This window comes from Vigna angularis, chromosome 3, assembly GCF_016808095.1.
Source record: "Vigna angularis cultivar LongXiaoDou No.4 chromosome 3, ASM1680809v1, whole genome shotgun sequence".
Lineage (NCBI taxonomy): Eukaryota > Viridiplantae > Streptophyta > Magnoliopsida > Fabales > Fabaceae > Vigna > Vigna angularis.
The window spans coordinates 12,337,551-12,359,675 of NC_068972.1; positions in this window are offsets into that span (position 1 = coordinate 12,337,551).

Genomic DNA, 22,125 nt, shown 5'->3' on the forward strand with positions numbered 1-22,125 from the left:
CTAAAATTGTAATTTAGACAAATTTATATATTTTTAAATTAAACAATCTTTAAAATATAAAATAATGTTAGGATTAAATTGTTTTTCATTTCTATAATTATAAAAAAAATATGTTATGTTCCTACTAAATTATATTAAGTAAAATAAATATAAAACATTATTTTCAATCAAAATTTGTATATAATAAACAATATTTCATATGTTAAATATGTTTTTATTCTTATATTTTAGTAAAAATTAAAATTAATCTTTTTTTGAAATTCTGGTTTAATTTAGCTTATGAACTTTAGAAATGTCTAAATTTAATTATTTTAACCATTTTTTTTAAAATTTATTTTATGATTCAAACACGTTATTTAATTAACATTAAAATAATAAATTTAATCAAATTTATTGAAATGATTAAATTTACACAACTCTAAAAATAAAAAACTAAATTAGTTTAAAATTTTAAAGATAGATTAATTTCAATTTTCACATATTAATAACCTTAAACTAAATATAATTTACACATGTTATTTATTGAAAATAATGTTTTATATTGATTTTTGACATAACTAAATATTTTAAAATTTGATTTAATAATTAAACACAAATTTTAGTAATTATTTATATATTTAGACTTCATTCTAATTGAGTGGTTTGGTTTGTGACCATTAGGGATGACAAAAAATTTTGCACTTGTGGATGTATGTAGATAAAATTTGCGATAGATAATTGGTATCTGCGAATATTTATTACCCGCAAGTTGCGGATATTTTAATACCCGCTTATAAACAGTCGGGAGTGGATATTATACTATCTAATTCGGGGGTATCCGTTGCTTGCAAAAAATAAAAATAAAATAATAATTTAATTTATATTTTATTAATTTAATTTAATTTAAAATAAAGTTAATTTGTATTTTTTAGATTAAACTTAATTAAAATTAAATTTTAGTTTATATTTTATTTCATTTATATTAAATTTTATATAACTTTTGTATTTTTATTTAAATTATTTTTAAAATGTATAAAATATATAACTTTTAACATTTACGGATATCTACAGTTAGCCGTAGATTTTAAAATATCTACAAACATCAGCATGAATAACGGATAAATTTTGGATGAAATTTTTATTTTTACTGTTCTCGTCCTTAACCACCACCACACTCTATCGCTAGTTTTTATTACGATAGCATCATCTTTCACCGATTTATATTTACATTGCAGTCCGTAATTTCATTGTTGATAACGGTAAACTTGCTATTGTTCATCAAGTCACTAACAATATCATGTAATATATATATATATATATATATATATATATATATATATATTAGTCTGAGATAACTTCTAGAAGTAATATCATTTGTAATTTTATTATATTTAAATTAATATTTGTATATCATATATAATATTATATTATTAAATAAAATATATAATATATAGTTTAATATAGTTATTAACTATAGTCTATTTATTAATTTGATCAATCTTTTATAGAATTTTTTTTATAGCATTTAATAATATATTGTGATTAAGTCTTAAATACAAAAAAAAAACATGGAGTGTAACTAAAATGTGAGAATATTAAATTAATTTTAATAAAATTCACATTAATTTTTTTTATAATTATTAAATATTATATATATATATATATATTAAAGAAAAGAATTGGTAGAATTTAAGTCATACATTAAATAAAAGAAAAAAAAAACAATATTTACTTAAAAATTCACAAAATATTATTCATAAATTTATTATTTTAAACTTTCAAACAGAGAAAGGTCTTATTTAATTTTGATTCATATTTAGATGCATTTTTTGCAAAACAAAATTAAATTTTTGCACAACAAAATTAAATGACTATCTTATATACTTTTAGAAATAGCTAGTTAAAAAAAATTAAATATGTTTAGCCTGACAAAAATTTCAACATCATATATTGTTGTGTAATTTTTCTATATAAGCAAACAAGTTTATTGAAACCTCTTACAAAATCTATATTAGTTTGATTAAAATGCTTGTATAAGTTGTTTGACAAATTAAAAACATTTAGATTTGTAAGAGTTCAGGAGTTAATTACATTTTTTTTCTTTTATTGAAAATGAATATTTTTTCTGAAAAGAATTTCCAAGGATTCATCCTGACCTACATGACTTTTATAGATATTTTTTTTTAATTTTATGAACTTTTTCAATGGGAGACTTTTTGATCTCGTTAATTTTTTTAGTTTCAGCTCATCTAAGTTAGGACCATATATATTTGTTCATTACAAATTAAAAGTGTTACAATTGAAAATTTCCTCCATGCTATGTACTACTGTATAGAGATGGAAATTGTAATAAAAAAAATATTATATTGAATATAAAGTTACTTTGGACACTTTAAAAGAATTAAATATTTTTTATTGTTCATTGGTACCTACATTTTAATCACATTACGTATATTTTATGAAATTTGGTAAATTACATTGTTGTGTGATTTTTAGAAATATATTTGATTATAAAATATTGTCAAAATTTTGTAAAAAGTAATATTATTAAAATTTACATAGTAATAAAATATAAAAGAGATTTTGATTTATTTAAGTAAATGTTAATGTTTAAATCTAGTTTTTGTACCAATTAGCTAAAACCAATATTTTTTGTACTATAGTATAATTGGTTAAATTTATTTGTAATTACAAGTTGGAATACAAACTGGTCTTTTAAAAATAAGGTACAAGACGTTACATTGATTATGATCAAAATGTATATAATATGTGCCCTTACAAGCATTAAAACTTTATTGAAAGACATATTACGTCAATTCTTGGAAATAGTCATGGTAATACGTGATACACGTTAATCGATTACCCCAAAAAAATTGATCCAATATATCCTTGAATAAAACTTTAATTATTTTACAAAAACACAAATTATATTAAGTTTAATCATAATCATCTTAATATTCTTTTTATTTTAGATTGATTTAATAACCGATATAAAAATCATCAAACTTGTTACATCGATTTTTATATTAAATTTAAAAGTGATATAACCTTGATGATAAATATGGTTTAAAATAGACGAAAACGCTTACTAATAAAAGATTATTCAACATGCATGTGATAATATTGATGAAAATATTCTTTCTCCTTCACGTTTTGTTTTTAATGTTCATGTATTTAACCATTTGCATAAGATTGGGGTCTATTATTACTTCAATGCACATCAGTGTTGATGATAAGAAATTTAATGAACAGAGATTGGGTAGATGGATCATCTAGACATGGACGGTGGCATTTGAGGAGGTGCATTTGGTGGCCCAATCCAACCTGCATATAATTTGCTTAATAAACCCTCAATTTTCAAAGTCTTCTAATTATAGGAATAACTTAATGAAAGATAATAAAAGAAATACTTAACAAATACCTTTGGAAGGGTCAAAACCTCTTGCTTTTAGCTCAGCATGTTCTTGGCATAAGGCACATGGATCGCAGCAGCAAGTAACACAGCAATCGCAACAAGGTTCTGCTGGCAACCCAAACTTTGCTCTCAGTTTCTCTCTGTAAAGGCACGAGTACACCCAGTTGCATGCTACCACCATAAGTAACCCATACGCACACCCTTGTCCAACGCAAGCTATTCATTCTCACGTTCAAAAACACACACTGTATTACATTTTGATATCACAAATAATCAATATACCATTCATATATATGTAGTAAAATAGCAATGATCTTACAACTTCGTCCTTCATCCACAATTTCTGCAATTTGGCCAAAGGTGATGCACGGTAGACAGCAAGTTACAAAACCTGCATAATCAATTACGGAGCAATGTAAGAAATCAATATGTTTGTAAGAAAAAAGAAATTAAGATGATTTTACATGTTAGAGGCTGTTCTCCACAGGCACAGAATTCAGCTGACCATTTGGAAGGGGTAGAATGATGACCTATCATGTTAGAAGTTCAAACAAAAATGTCTGAGGCTGCAGATATTTGTGGGTCAGTTGTTTATATAAATACCCAAGAGTCCAAGGTCGAAAAATTGTTTTGGGAAACGTCGACTTCATCAAATGGTTCATGCAGTTGTCTTTAGGCATAAACATGAAATTAATTATTACATGCCGGACTCCTTCACACAGACCAATGCCAACTTATTTCCTCTTAATCATTTCTCTTGTCGGTTTTAAAAACTTCATTCTGCCGTCTTATCAGTCACCATTTTGATACAGTCAATTTTGACATCCTATTTTTCTTTTTTTTTTTCACATTTCTGTTACTGAATTACACTGTCACCATTTAATCGTAATTTATTTCAATATTTTAAAATGTTAATTTTCTTGTATATTTTTATTTATTTATTTATTTATTGGCAGATTAATATACCTTTTTTTGGGTAAATATTACACAAAAGTTAGGGCCATAACAGGACTAAGGCAATTTCTTTTTGCACTCATTTTTTTCCCTTAATAAATATTGACATTTTATCTTTATCTGAGTTTAAAGTTCATTTCGGAATGTGGAACAGGAAAATCTTTGTGATGGTGAAATATAAATCCTATAAAAAGTATACGAATTATGCAATCTGTAATAGTAATTTGAAAGATATAATCTAAAAATAATATTATATTCTTCATTAGATAATTTAATAATTTTTCTTGCAAAAATGAATTTTGGATTTAGAAGTGATTTTCGGATTATATAACTCTGAAGTTACCTTTTACATAAAAAAAAGTTTTCAATTTGTAAAATCCAAAAAAAAAAAATCAGATTTTATTTTTCATAAAAAAACCTTTTAAATTACTGTAGTAATCTGAACAATTCTTCTATGATGGGAGCAGGGAGCGGGGGCGGCAACAAGGGAATATGGTAGCTTTTGTCTTTTACACACTCAATGCGGAGGAAACATGGAAATGCAACACGAAATAGCCCACAACTAAAGGAACTCAATGGCCCAGCACATATCTTCTTATATTAGGGCAGTTTATTCATGCTCTTCCATTATTTTTTTTCCTTATTTTGTCTTGTTTTAATTGTAGAATCTAAAACTTAAAAATATTTTCAAATTATAAAATTTGGAAGCTATTTTTTTTAATAAAAAAATTCAAATTACATGATTTACGTCAAAAATAATTTTCAAATTTCACAATTTGGAAGTCAAATACCTTCCCAATTGTTATCCCAGTTTGGAAGTCAAATAACCCATCATCTATTTTTTTTTTAAAAAGAAAAAGACTTTTGAACTGTGTAATTAACAAATTATTATTTTTTAATTGTACAGTCTATAAAGCTTTGCATTGGACATTTGTTGTTTGTTAATATATCATTAAGAGTCAAGTAAAGTTTAAAAAAAAATTCTTTACTTCAAAGAAAATAATGTGTATAATTTGATAACAACTAATCAATTATATAATGCAAGGTACACCTATAAACGAATTATTGAGAGGTTCCTGAATTACAGTAGCTAATGATGTTGTTAGAATGTGATAAATACATCCATTAAAGTATATGTGTAGACATATCTAAAGTGGTGAGTGACCTCTTTGTGATACATTTTGATACAGTAAAAATGTTGAATGCATTTAATATTGATTTCTTAATGGATAACACTTGTAAAACCAACAAGTATAGGTTGTCATTACTTGAGATAGTTCAAAATAGTTAAATTTCTCAATTGGCCTTCTATTCTTATTGAAGGTGGTCCTAAAGTCATTGTTAGATAGAGACATAGTCTTGATGAATGTCATTAACATTGTATTCCCTAAACGTTATCATTTTCTCTGTCATTTTCACATTAAAAAAATAATGTGCAAGCCAAGTACAAAATGTTAGTGAATTTTGTTGAGATATAAGATGTTATCACGGAAGGATGAGAAAATGTCATGGCTCATGGATTTTTGCATATGAGTCAAGCTTTAGTAGAGGTGTCATTTGAGCCCCTGATCCATGGGTTGACCTTGGTCCCTTCTAAAATCAAGCTCCAATTTTCTAGCCCACTTAATAAGGGGTTTTTTAAAAGCCCCAACCCCCAAAACTCCACATAAAGTGGATTGGGGTTGGGGTAGGATGAGACTAGCCTCCAAACTAAATTAATTCACTTTTAATGTTTTTTTGGTTATTTATTTTATTTACTTTACAAGTTCAATAGTTCCCAAATTTTACATGCTATTTAATATCATTTTAATTAAATATATATATATATATATATATATATATTGATTTTATAAAAAAATATTTAAAATAATTTTTTAATTATAAGTATATTTTAAATATATAATTTTATTATTTTGGAAAATTAAATAAGAAAATTTTTATTTAAAAGAAAATGAAAAAATTTTCAAAAAAGAAATTATAAAAGTAACACAGTTCAAAATTCGATTTTTCAATAATCGGATTCTGATATCTATATAAATATTTGAAATATTAATTATGGATATATTTTAAATTCAAATCTACTATTTGGATTAATTTTTTAATATCAGTGTAAAATTTGTATTTTTCATAGTTTGTCATATAAAATTCTTTTGTTGAATGTTTTGTATAGATATATAGACATTAAAAAATTAAACCACAAACTTTTTAAAGTTTAAAACTAATTTCACGTAATAAAAGAACTAACTTTTTAGTGAAAATCCTTGTTAGGCAAAACTGTTATAAATATAATATAGGTTAGTATACAAGATCTAGATGTAATCCTAGCGATTAAAAAATCAGATTTTTTTTCTAACCTTTTAGATTAAATTCATATTTTAAAATCAGACCTATCTTTATCCAGCAGAGATCGTTTTTATTGAATTATTTATCATAATTGAGCCGATTGTAATAAAAAATAATTAAATAATAGATACAATATTTTTAAATAAATATAAAGTTATAATTTATAACACTAAAATTAAAATTATTATTGTATTTAATTATTAACATATAAAATAAATACAAATTATAATAATTATAATAATAAATAAATTACATTAATGTCTCTTAATAAGAAACTAATAAAAAAGACAAATGAATATAATATAAAATATATGAAAAGACATAAAAATATATAAATTGATGTAAATGACTAAATTATACGTTTCATAAAAAAAATTCTAAAAGAATTATATAACTTTATAAATAAATATTAATTTTATTAAATTTGGAAAATTAAAAAAGTTAAAAAGTTATTAAGTCAAAATTTTAACATGTTCACACTAATTTAAAAAAAAAATGTAATTTTGATCCCAAATCTTAATCGAATGATATTGATTTAAACTAGTGACAAAATAGATTACCATCTATAAATAAATCCGTTAGTCCATCAAAATTTTACAAATTAAATTAAATTTTTTAACTTTCAAACCTATTTTATGTTGATATCTCTGGACCGTCAAATTTACAAACCAAAATTAAGATGAAAAAAATTATCAAAACAGAGTTTGGAAATTAAGGAATAATTGTATAAAAGCATTATTATTAAACTAATTAAAATAGAAATAGTTATGAAGTAGAAAATTAATTTTATTAGCAAAAAATATAATTATACATAAATCAATTATGGTTATAAGTTATTACTAACAAAGATAAAATGAAAGCTGGATAAAAAATATGAGAAATATTTCAAAATAAATATGTGACTCACTACATCTTTGTATTTAAAATGAATATTTTTTTCTAAAAAAAAGCCCATGGATTGGCCCGGACTTTTATAGATATTTTGGCCCGTGTACTTTTTCTATAAAGGATTTTTTGGCCCTATTGATTTTTCTAACCCCAACCCATGGGGTCAAGACCAAACCATGTAAGATGGGTCAAATTGACAACTCTAAGCTTTAGTAATTGTGTTGATCACCTTTATTATATTATGTTTGTAATTCATAACCTTTATTATTTGAATATGTCAATAAATTAATCATTTATTGTAAAAAATACTTTGTGAAAGCATGGATACATGAAGTAATATATTTAAGAAATACAACATTAAACATGTGCTTATTGGAGTTGCAGGAAGAAATTTGTGGATGTAGGAAAAAGCCCTCTTTTCCAAAGACGATGGATAAACACTGAGCCCAACACAACCCAGTATTAAAATTTAAGTAACTATTTATCAAAAATTAATTGTAATTGTAGAATTTTGAAGATGGCATGATGTGTTCGACGTCATGGTAGCATCAGGAACGGTGACTTTTGTAAATCAGAATTATAGATGAATGTACTACATAATATGACACTAGAATTTTATCAATTAAATTACAATAAATCTTGTTCATGTCCTTTTATTGCTCTAAAATGAACGATTAAATATTCATTCTTGATTGGAAAGTAACAATTAATGCCAATTTCAGTGCTCTCACGCTGAATTCCATAATGGCCTTTATGATACTTATTACATCCTTTTCATCCTAATTATAAGGCCAGCCATCAATAACTGTCTTATGCCATTAACCAATCTCACATCCCATTATTGGAAAACCAATATCATTCCAAATCATGGATTCATATCTTTCACCCTTGAAAAATATCTTTACTCTTGTTTTAGACTGTAAATGTTTTTTGTGAAAGATAATCTTCTTAAGTTATATATATAGAACTATACTTCAGATAAACCTTTTTCTGTGTATTTAATGTAATTGATTAATTATTATTTAATTTGAATTCACCGATTAGCTGTAACAATAAAAGCATGACAAAAAGTTTAATATATATGAGAGGAGATTACATTTTTTTATTAAGAAAAACATCAAATAAAATGAAAGAAGAACAACAGGAGTAAGGAGAAATTTATTTTATTTTGTCAAGTTAATGCCTGGAGGGATGATGAATTGGAAATGTGAGTTAGGTTAAGAAGATTTGATCTGATTTATGATACTGGCACCAAATAAGAATATGCCAAACAACTATGCTGTGCATTTCACTTCGTAGCATTCCTTTTTTTTTTTCCCTTTCTTTATCAATTGGCATGTTGATCTGACTTAGAGGTAATGTCTCTGTCCCTATTATATATATTCATTCTCCACTCAAAAAGATGAGTGGTCTTGCCCTTTTCGTATTAGTCTAAAACATTGAAGAAATTCAATGTTCCAATCCCCACCACAGCCCTTCAACATGTTATGTAATCAACAACTGAATGTGTAATCTTCGTCTATATTTATATATTTGACAAGCATGTGTCTATTATCTCTAATGTACGTGGAATCTTCGTCTATATATAAGGTGTGAAGGCTCTGATTTCCTTTTCCCAACCTAAATCACAATTTTTAGAATTAATCCGTTGTATTTAAGTTTATGTTTTTTCTATGAAAAGAAAGCAATAGTTGCAGATCTGCCTGTCCATATAAACTTGATAGAGATTAATTTAAAGCACGAAAGTACTAAAAAATTGGTGGACCAAATGAACTGCTTTAAGGGCGTTGAAAGACATTCCACAGTGACAAGGGCAACAAATTTTAGGAGTTAAATCTTTTAGCAGTCAGTGTTTGAAAAGGAAACAGCAAGGGAAAAGAAAATAGACAGAAAAGCTTATAGATTTGCAAAGAAATAGATTCAATTGACATGGATCTGATTTATTTTTTCATGTGTCCCATGATGATGGGACAGGTTGACCAAAAAGTATTTTAAGTACAATAACTTGCACACTTGAATTGCGGACGGGGAATGTAATGGTGTAATGTTACATGTCTTTTTCATTTGGAGAGAAGAAATCCCAATATTGTGTAAATGTAATAAGCAATAATCAATGGTCAGATATGGTTTTTGGTTACAGTTCAACATTCATGCTAAAACTATATTCTTCAAGGACAACCAACCTTTACTCAGACGCTGTTATTTATTACTGATAATAACAAAAGTAACCAATCCTTTTGTTTCATTCTTCCTTTTCCATTTTTTTAGCACTCCTTGGTGGGAGGGTGATGTGTAGAAAATGAATGAATACAGTTGTGAGTGGCCTCTTAACTTTCTTACTGCAAGGTTAATTATTTTAGAAAAATAACAGAAAGTGATGGCCAAAGAGCTGCCACTACGTCACAATTCTATTTTTATTACCATAAAGCATGCATGCCAGGTTATATACTATAATAAATCATAATGGTAGGGTCACTTATAAGTTTCATTGATTGATGGTAGCTTAATTACATATTTTATGTGACTGATGAAATAAGAAGACAAAATGTGTCACTACAAGTGCTTTCTGCAATAAAAGAAAAACACCTATCTATCACATTGTCAAATGGATATATAACTAATTTCATCATGAAAAAAAAGATATGATGACATATCTTGCATTTTGATAAACATTTGATGGTGTCAATTGTTAATTACTTACCTTGTGACGAAATCCATATTCATATCACACTAAGAGGGATATAAAAAATGTCTTTCAAAACATGAACTGATACAGAGCAGTCACCCAAATGGATACCTAACAAATCACGATGAGTCATAGACAAAACATAGATTTGGAACTTGAGTGCGGTTACAATGTTGCAAAAATGCACATGATGCAGTTCATACTTGCACCAAAGTCATCAAACCCTCATGAATCACGACTCTATCAAGATTAAAAAAAAGTATTAGCTTATACTAGCACGATAGGATAGGAATGTAAAGCAATTGCATGTGTATGGCGAGCAGATTTAGGAAGTTTATGAAGAGGATCCGTACTTGATTGTTGATTTTTAACTAATAAAAGATTGAGGATAAAGAGGGGACATTGATTATGGTACCTCATGTAGAGCATTTTCCTTGACTATTTTAAGCACTGTTTCTGCTACGTGCATATGAATGCTTGCCACGGTATGTTGCAGTATCACTCTATCTAGTCAATGCCCATGCGGATAATGGATTACACACCCCTAATTCTCGCATGCCAAAGAATTACTCAATTTAATACCAAACCATAGATTCTCAAGCAGCAACATTTAAACTTGCAAGAAAAAGGTGGAAAGGAGAATCAGTGGCCCACTGTAAAATGCACTATATGGTTTTAATTACATTAAACTGTGCACTTCATTCAAAACCAACCAATTCAAATGACTCGTAATGCTATACAGATCCACATTGATCTTAAGAGAGTAATTCTGATTTTAAATTTGGATAATTAGGATAGACCATAGCTGTGTCCTGACCCTTGTGAAAGAATAAGATCATTTGGCTGAATTTTTTTCTGTTATGCACTATTACGGTTTATTACTTAAGTTTATAGATATGTGTTTTACTTTATCAATTAATTTAAAGTCACTCTTCAGGTAAATGTTGAAACAAAATTAATAAACTTATCATAGTTAGGTTTAATTATAAATATCATGCAGAAAATAAGAGTAATATACTAGTTTATAAAAAGGAGGATTGTGTGACGTGTGCTTTCTGGGACCATGTATTTTTAAAGCACAGAAGACAGCCCCAAGAGGCTAATGTTGTTGTGTGGCCACGAGATATGCAAGGCCCAGGTGTGCCTAAAAATGTAAAAAACTGCACAGTATAGTATAGTGTGTCCCAACCTAAAAGGATGAATTTTCCAGCAGTAACCCACCCACAAAAGTAATTTTCAACCTCCCATAATGGCCAATTTTCTGTCTTTAAATTTGGTATTCACCAAAAGACCCATTAAGAAACTTAAAGAAATGTATTTGGGGAAATACTGTCTTGGTGGGAGCAACATAGTCATACATAGTCATAGTGTAGCATCCTTCCAACGCCATCCACACTCAAAAAGCTTGCCTCTCAAGTTCCTTTGTCTCTTCCACTGCACATAACAACTCCCTAACAGTTAGCTCTATAGACTCTCCAAATTCATTACTTTCACTCTGTCATGGAATCTTTACACGTGCTTCTCCATGCATTCTAAGATGTATGTACTCACCCCTAATGGTTACCAGATTATTTACCTAAAATATTCTCTTTGGTTTCCTTAATCACTTCTACTTGTTTATAATTTTTTTAAGTTTTTCTTAATGACTCACATAAAAAACAAAATAAATGTGTCTTGCTACTAATAATATTAAAATAAATTGGTGTTGTTGTTACCTGCTGATATAAGAAACAAGCAAGTCTTCTGTGGAAACTTTTTAAGAAATATTTTTAATGAGATAAAAAAAAATTAAATATATTTTTTATAAAATAAAATTAATTTATGTATGATCTAAAAAGTAAATTTAGATAAATTAATTTAAAATAGTTTTTATAATTTGATTTTTATATAAATAATTTTAACTTATAAAGAAATTTATTTTATTTTATTTTTGAAACTATTTATACGGATTGTAAGATCGGAAGGAAGACACTAGCTTACCAAAAAGTTCAACTTAATTTGATAAGATAAATTAATCTTAGACATTTCATGATGGATTTATGGCTATATACGACTTTCTTAGGAATATCCCAAATACACGGCATTGGTATTAATTACAATTAGTTCAAGTTAGACCAAATTAATAATAATAATAATAATAATAATAATAATAATAATAATAATAACTAAATAATATGTAGATTATTATAAAAAATATAATATCATAATTTAATAAAATTAAAATTAATAATAACACATTTGTATAGGTTTTAACATTCAAAACACACATAAAGAATTAAATCAAATATATAATAATATTTAGTTTAAGTTTGAATAATATATAATAAGATTAATTAACAATAACAAGTTTGAATTTAGAAAAAAAAAATCAATTAGGAGAACAAATAAAATGTACATTACCTTAAACATTATTACTACTTTAAGTAGGATTTATTACACGTAATAATATAGATGGTAGATTTTACTTTATACAAAAAAAATACATATTATATATATATATATATATATATATATATATATATATATATATATATATATATATAAAGTTTTATTTTAATTCAAATCCATTTAGCAAAGTGTGCAACAAAAACTATCTTAGTTTTTTAATTGAGTTTGTAAATTTTGTTTTAATTGAAACTGTTTCAACTGAGTGAATAAGGAATGTAGCTGAAAAATAAAGAATTGTGGTGTTGTATCTAACAATACAACTGAAAATTTTAGTTATATTAACATTTAATCAGGTATAAATTTTTTTGAATTGAAGTCATTCATCCAAGATGGTGAGCATGTGGTGCAACGAGTAATTTATATAAAAACAACATTCATGTGATTATATGATTTTGTTTGAAAATTTATCTTATCTTACAACTTTACAAATTAAATCTCAATCTTGGTTACAAGGCTTATAGATATATTAGCTTCAAATTAAGAAAAATAAATTACTAGATTATTTATCAAACATGATTAGATGATAATATTAATTACTATGTATGTGAACTATATTATATAAAATGTATAATTGTAATGATTGAAGTTATTGCAACTAATTATACATAAAGGATTTATCTATTGTACTTTTTAATTTATGTCCCCTTCCTTTTTTTTTTCTGTCCAATTTCTTTCTTTCTTTCTGTTTTCTTTTCTTCCTCAATTTTTTATTTGTATTTTGATTAATTCGGTAGCATTTTAAAAATGTTGATTTTCAGTTGAAATTTACATCAAAAGTCCAGATTTTCTTTACATTTAAGTCTCACTTTTGGTTAACCTTGGATCAATGTCAAGTTTCTAAGGCTTTGAAACAGTCCAATTCTAACTGAGAACAAGTTTCAAATTGATATTCTAGCAAAGTTCAACTTTAAAAGAGTAAGAAATTACTTTATATCAACATATTTACCTTAAGATTCTCTTAATGAATACATTTCTAACTCTTCTATTAATTTAAAAGTTGTTGAAAACTTACAAACATGTTATACCATGAACGATTTTGAAGAATTGAGTTAGATATAAAATCAATTTTTTAACTGTCATCAACTTTATCACTTTATGTTTTAGTATTGATGTTTGCCTTATTTATATAGATTATCTTTGCATTCATTTTTACATAACCTTACATGAATTTTTGTAACCATCAACGGATTTTAACTTACAAAAACAAATTTGTCGGTAAGACTAAATATACAACAGAAATAAATTCTTAAGTAAATTTTATTTTACTAACAAATTTTAGAATTTAAATTACCAATGGGTTTTTGTCAATAATTTATCTATCAATAGATTAGAATTTGTATTACCACCATATATTTTTGTCAATAAATTTTGTCGATAAATTTTTATTACAAGAAGTTCTTTCATCAGTAAATACATGGATAAAATCAGCAACAAATTTCTCATCAATTTTAATGAATTTGTTTTATATACATTAAAGGGATATGTGTGAGAAGAAGAATAAAAAAAAAGAAAGAAGAGGAAGAGGTGGAGAAAAAAGAGGAAAAGCAAGAGCAAAAGGAGAAGACACAACAACAACAGGGTTGAGTCAATCATGGTGGTACAACGATGACAACGGTTCAATGACACTGGAAACCAAAGTTGCAGGAGAAGGAGGAAGAGGAGGTTCGACAATAGTGAAGGCGCTTTGGTGGTTATGGTGTAATGATGATAATGACTCAATAATGATGGCGGTTAAAGTTGGAGGAGAAGGAGGAAAAAGAAGAGACTGAGGAAGAGAGAGAAGAAGAGGAAGAAAGGAAGGAAGAGGAAGAGGGGAAGGAAGAGGAAGAGAGAGAAGAAGAGAAAGAAAGAGAAGCAAAAGAGGAGCTAGAGGCAACAACATCAATTGCGATGGTAATGTTGAAAGGATTGTGAGGAAAAGGGGAGGAAGAAAAAAAAAGTGGGAGGAAGAAGAAAATCTGACATTTATTAATAAACTTTATTGATAATCAAAATTCGTCAATAATTACCAATAATTATTTATCAAAAGATATATATCAAAATATTTACAATCGTTAATAATAACTGATAGATTTCACAATCTTTCAGAAAAATTTATCACTTTATTGATAAATACTTTATAGTTGATAATTTTTCGATAAACTTAAATTATTAAAAAGTTTTTGTTATTATTGACAAATATAGTTTGTCAAAAATACATAGTTCTCTCTTAATACAAGTTTTATTATAAAATTAAATAAATTTAATGTTTCTATATCACTTATATTTTACTATAATAATATTATAACACCAAAATGTTCATATCTTTAAAAAGAGATAATGATGAAGATCTAATTTTTTTTATTAATCTAAAAATTATCGAGAAACATTAATTGAAAAAAAAACTTACCAAAAACATAAAAACTAAAACATTTTTTTTAAGTGATGACAAAGATCAAGAACATAAAAGAAATTAAGAAATACTTTGTGCTTCGTTAGAAAGAAAGAATTTGTTTTTACTTGTGAGTCTAGACTTAAGTTATAAATAAGGATTTGGAGGACAACTTATGCAACAATTTAGAGATTTTAATTATTTTTGTAGCCTTAAAATACTTTGAATTTCTCCATGAGAGAAAAAATTGAAGAATTTTTTCTACTCTTTCCGTAGACACCTTGGATATTCAAATTCAATACTTGTAATTTTTTTTATGAGTTAGTAAAAGTTGATACGTCAAAATAAGAAATTGATATTTTAGAAGTAGTAATGATATAAAATTAGTGAGATTCGACTATTTTAATATTAAAATATTTTAATATAAAAGTTTTTTATGAACGAGTTTTATTATTTTAAAAGACGTGGTTCTTCTAGAAACCATTTTTCTAGGAGTTCTCACCCTTTGTTCCTTTGATTGAAAACATAGACCGTAGGAGTAATCCTTATGGCGATCTCTTCAACTTGAACCGATCTGTTTCTCCTTTTAAGTATGCTGAGTTTCAACTTTTTTTCTTTGGTCTTTTCTTATATTTGTTGCTTGTGGGCCTTGCTCGGCTTGCATGTTTCTTTTGAGTCATCAATTTAAGTATTTGTTTATTAATGGTTCTAACGGTGTACCCTGATCGTGTTTATGTTGTTTGTACAAGCAAATAGAGCTTCATGTGTTTGTAGAGGTATTTTAGTTTTTCTAGACGATTTGATCTTTTGTTAGATAAGAGAATTTAGCTAATACTTTTTAATTTATTTTTTATGTTTATAATTTGTGTTATATGTTTGAAATGTTGTGAAATTTGGTGGTTTGATGTGGTGAATTTTTGTTATGAATTGTCGATTGAATGTTACTGGTTTTGGATAATTTATGATGGTTAGGAATGATTGTTTAATTAATTTGAATTGTTCTAAAATGTTGTTGTGATACACTATAAATACTTGATTGTTGGGTTTAGAATCTCTTGGTTTGGTATGAGTAAGTTATGTGGGGGTGGTTTGCTAATAACGGGTATATAAAAGAGTAAAAGGTTGGGATATTTTGGAGTTAGGAATTTAAGTTGTGTTATTTAAGACTTGGTTAGCTTCTTTTCTTGTTGTGTGTAAGTATGTTAAGTTGATAGTTGGATTGTGGTGAGTGGGAGATTGATCGAATGGATTGAGTCATTGACCATTTGAGCAAATTGATATCTAAACCAAGGTTTAAACATGTTTTCAAACAATTTCAAGTATTAGGATATCAATTTGATCATTTGAAAATAGCTTGATACACATAGATCAAGAATCATAACTGCTAGTTTATAGTAAGACACTGAGTGACCAGTTTGAGCACTAAGCGACCAGTTTGAGCACTAAGCGACCAGTTTAGGCGTTGAGTGCTCTAAAAATAATTAGTTCTTTGTGTTCTGGGCGCTGAAAGGACACTCTAGACCACTGGGCATTATGCTTTCTGTTTGGTGGGCGCTGAGTGGTAAGGAGTGGCACGGAGCGTTACTTCTCTACTGGTTTGAGTTTTTATTTCTTTTATTTTGTTGAAGGAGTGACTTGCTCTCAATAAATGTTAGTCTAATATGAGATATCTATTTTAGATTTTTGTTTTAAGTTTTCTCTATTTTCAAAAGTTGATTTGTTTATAATGTTTTATACATATGAATTAAATTTGATGTAAATATTATATATATTGATAATCGATGAATATAATGATTTATACGATGTTATTCAAATATGTCTTGATAATAATTTTATTAGATTTCTACTATGACTTTTATTATTCAACACAAGTGAGAAAAGCTTTAAATGTTTAAAAATATGTTATTTCAAATTTTTATTTTTTTATGATTTTTATTTAAATAAGTTATACATATAAAAGTATTTTAATTTTTACTTGCTACTGTTTACACAGGGAAATATTTTGTAGCTACCGAAGGGTGTCACACAATAAGACATAGTTAGATAAGGAGTAAAGTTCTGTCTTTTTCAACATCTTTTGTTGTAATTATCTCTTTTCTATTTGATTTTATTATTCATGTTAGAAATTTTGAAGATTGAAATTGAAGGAAGAAGCAACACGTCTTTGAGGTGCAGCGAAAAATATTGGTTGCATGGCAAGGCTAGCACATGTCATCAGAAATAGAAGAAGAGAAATAGAAATGAAATAGTGATACTTATAATATGTGCCTGAGTATTGCAACTTGCAATAAGAAATGACAAACTTTGTAGTTTAGCTTATAAAAAATTTGTTCAGAAATATAAGGGTCTCTGGTGTCCTTGTGCAGAGTGCAATGTTACTCACTGAATCTTTGTCCATTTGTCTTAGACTCACTGATCAGTAATTTGGATACAATAATCACAGACACCCTTAATGTGTTCACCGTGCCTCATATTCTCATGTTTACTCCCTTATGCTCATATTTAACCATTTTATAATTCAATAACAGAATATAATTCAAGTTTTTCCAATCAATTCCTTTTGCAGTGTTTGTGTTGGGATCCTAATTATTCATCAATCAAAAGAAACTAAAACCTGAAATCTTAATAAAGAAAAGTTTTATACTTTAAATCACCATGCATCCTTTTTCCTTTTATCATTTTTCCTTAGACTAAATGGAGCTACTATACCTTTACTTTGAAGTAGAATATTTTCAGAATATTCCAAATTCTAGAAATTTAAGAATGGAAAAAGTTGCTACACTTGAAAAGTAATAAATTGTGAAACTGAATCTAGGACCCCAAGCTCCAATTATTGTATGGTTCATCCAAGAGAACTCCACCAACAGTCTTTAATTCAAACGAGTAGTAAATTGTTATATGAAATCAGCACCCCAATTATTTCATTTTCCAAGATAGTCGAGTCCCTACTTTTGTGCTCTTCTTGATATTATCAAGGTTATGTTGCTTCTCTCCTGGAGTGTGAACATGTTCAACCACATGTTCCTTTTATATATATATATATATATATATATATATATATATATATATTACTTTTTATAATAAATAGTTTAAAAAAAAGTTATATTGCTATTACTTTTAATTAACTGATATTGTTACAAAAATTAGATTGTCAATATAAAGAAAAATTAAAACTCTATGCTTTTTAGTGAAATCAAATTCTGTTTCAATAGACACTATAAATGTTACTACGATGAGATGAAACTTGGGTTTTTATAATTCATTATTCATGAAGTGATTTTGCAAAAATAAAATTTAATTTTCTTTTATCCATTGTCTTGCAGTACTGTCTATAATTATAACTTTATATTTTTTTTCCCATCATGAAAACAAAAATCATTTACTTTTTTTAATATAACTTTTATTTTTTATATAATTATTTAAATTTTTAATTAAAATCATAAGAAACCCTAAAATTATATTGATACTCCATATCATATTAGAATGGATAGATTGCTTTTAATAGGGTTTTTTTTATTAACTTTTAAATGTTATTTTATATAAAATTTTAAGAAAGTTATGTAAAACACAATGTACACTTTAGTTAGAATATCAAATAAAAAATTTATATAAAAATTAATGAACACAACCTTTTTTATAATGAATGATTTGAAACACACAAAGTTTAAAATTATAAAGTCTTACATTTCTTAACCTAAACAATTAAGCAACATAACATAATAACATAAAACTCATGTTATCCAATAAAAAATAACAAAAAAATCAATTAAAAAAATTAAATTTTAAAATAAAAAACCAAAATTTAATTAAAAATATCTAAATTTATGAAAAAAAATTAATTAAATAAAAATAAAACTATAATCTTATTGATAAAGAACAAAATCATATTGTAGCTAAATTTTACATTTATCTCTGAAATTTACAAGATTAAATATTTCAAATTTCTAACCCACAACAATGATTACAGTATATATTGACTAGCATGTAAACAAACATAGTTTTATTCACAATTAAAATGTTAAACAGCAAACAAAATGTGTTATTTATATTATATATATAAAGAAAAATGATATATACGTGTCATAATAAATCTGTCATGGCCTTTAAAGCAATGTGAAGACCTGAAACTTATCGGTCACGGATACAAATCCTCCTTTACGTGCGGCCAAAATAAATATTTGACTATTTAGTTTGTTTTTATCAAGTATTTTGTTTTTTATATAAACACAGCAGTAGGAATCTCTATGTACCATTTTTTCTTCTTTTTTAGACACTCACGTAATAAATTAGCTAATTAGTTTAATCAATATGTTTTCTTTTGTAATGAAAGGATACAATTTCAATATAAACCTATCTCCATTTAAGAAAATATTTAAAGGGCAAAAAGAATTTGTTTGAGTTATGCCCGTCTTTTTAGATAAAATTGTTTTCTTTTGACAATTCCTATTATATACTTAAAATATATAAAACAACCACTTCAATGGAATGGTTCTGTGTTCTAGCTAGTGTAGATACCTAACAACTTTCAACCAAAAGGAATTCAACATCATAACAAGAATCATTTTCAATGTTGACAAATAAAGTTATGAACAGAAAACATATCACAAAATTTTCAACTACTTGCATCAATTCAATGCTGACCACAGATAATATTTAAATAAAAATAAAATATAAAATAGTAACAAATTATATTATTATTTCCTAAAAATCCTAATGTTATAAACATGTGATAGATATTTTTATAAGCAAGTTAATTTGTAAAGCAAATTTATAAAATATGAAGTTCTGGTAATAAATAACATGAAATGAAATATAAATGATAACAAATTTAAGATATTTTGATCCACAAAATTAAAAATGGTACAACTAATAATAAAGTCAACTCACACATGCACTTTTAGTTAATGCAATTAAAAATTGAATCCTTATATTTTACTCTAAAGTTAACTTATATGCATTTATGTATACGTGTAATTATATCTCTGTGGTTTTTATAGCTTTTGAATTAAAATTAATTTTATATATTTTAGAGGAATTAACTTGCATAAATAATTAATATGTGTACGAATATAAAGAATGTTATGTACAATATTTTAATATAGGGATGGACCCTTTTATTCAAAGAATAATTTGTGTCTTTTTTAGGCCGATTTAAATTTAATCAATTTAGTACATTCCAAGAGAAGTACCAACAACTATGTACAGTCTCTCCTAAGTCATGAGTATACTAATGATCAAAATAATAATATAATTGCTGATACACTGACAGTCAAATAATAAAAGACACTCAAAATATATTTTATACACCTGATGTATATTACAATATTATTTTATAATTTAATATTTAATAAATATAAAATTGAAAAAAAAAATAGTATTAATAAGTACTTTATATATTAAAAAGGCATATCTGTCTATATTGTGCTATTGTTAAAATTGTGCCAATTACCAAATTATAGATAATTAGTTATGTTTTTTCATAAACAGTGGCTAAAAACAAAGTTTTTGATAGAAACACTGCCTTTTTTTTGTATTATAAGTAACTGGTTTCAATATATTAATTATTAAATATTATTATTTTCCAATCAAGCCAGATATATTTTTTTCTAGAACAACATTTTCATAGACAAGTTATTATTCTAAAGAAGTAATATTAATTAGTTACATAAAATGATAAATAAATACCACTCTTATGAACCATAAAATAAAACCTAAATAATTTGTCGTCACAATTTATTGGTGATGCATCCAGTGAAGCTGGTACTTTAATTGCAGGTTATGTATATAAAAGCAAAAGTATGTTAATTAATCCATTTTGTTATATTAATTTATAAGCTGATGGGCTTTATGAAAATTGATTACATTTTCATTTTCACCAGTCTCATAGATTTAGAAATAGATTCAACTGTAATCAATTTAGGTTCAAGTGGTGTTTCATCCACTTAATAAGACATGCATCATTATACACTTTTTCCTCTACATCATTTACATTATTTGCTTATATGCAACCCATTGATCTTATCTTCACTTTAGCATACCAACTTTGGTTTGTTTGATTGCATAGTTCGATAAAGACACCGTACACTTGTCTCACATTATATGCCAACTGCAGATCGAACATGTGATACCCTTTTATATTCTTCTCACAATACATATATTTTCCCTCCAATTCATAGTCTTTCTTTTCCAAAAGTACTATAATATCTTAACTAAAAATCTTCCTTTGCTTATGTTTTAAAAACTTATATTTTCAGAAAATCAAATTTCATCAAAGATGACGACGTTACTTTCTAATGTGTATGAAGCTTATATGGATAATTTTGAAATGTTTAAAATAAATCAAATAAATTTGAGGTTCAAACTTTTTTAGATACCTTTTATCTTACTCTTATATTTTTCTCTAGCTATTTAAAATTATTATACTAAAAAAAAGCAAGGGTAATGTAAATAACTTATTGCAACTATTAGAAGAAAAAAAATGAGGGTAAAGAGATATAATAACTCTCTTAATGATTAGATAGCAATAAAGTGTTTAGCTTCTCAAAATTCTGAAAATGTTTGTTTCAAATGTTTGATTTATATTTAAAAAAATAATATTCACATGGAACCATATTTTTTGGAATGTTTTCGGGCTATGCTTCCCGACAAAATCATTCTTATAGAGTTAAAATAATTATAAATGTAAAAGTACAATGTTATTTTAATAAAATAATTTAATACAGTAAGTAATGAATATTGATGTCTCCAAAAAATTATTTTTAAAACTTGAATAGTTTTGGAAAGAAAAATAAAGTGTTTACCATGCCCCCAATATATCACATATATTGTGAAACATGTATGAGTATTGATGTGTATTAATTTAGATATAATTAAATAATAGACATTATAACATAATGATGAAAATAAAAATAGTTGCTTCAGAAATATTTGAAGAGTAATAATAATAAAATTACAGAGAAATATTTTGATTAATAAATTAATTTTAATCGCATAACTCTGATCTACTTGCACACGGCTTCTCTCTCTTTGGTACAAGATCCT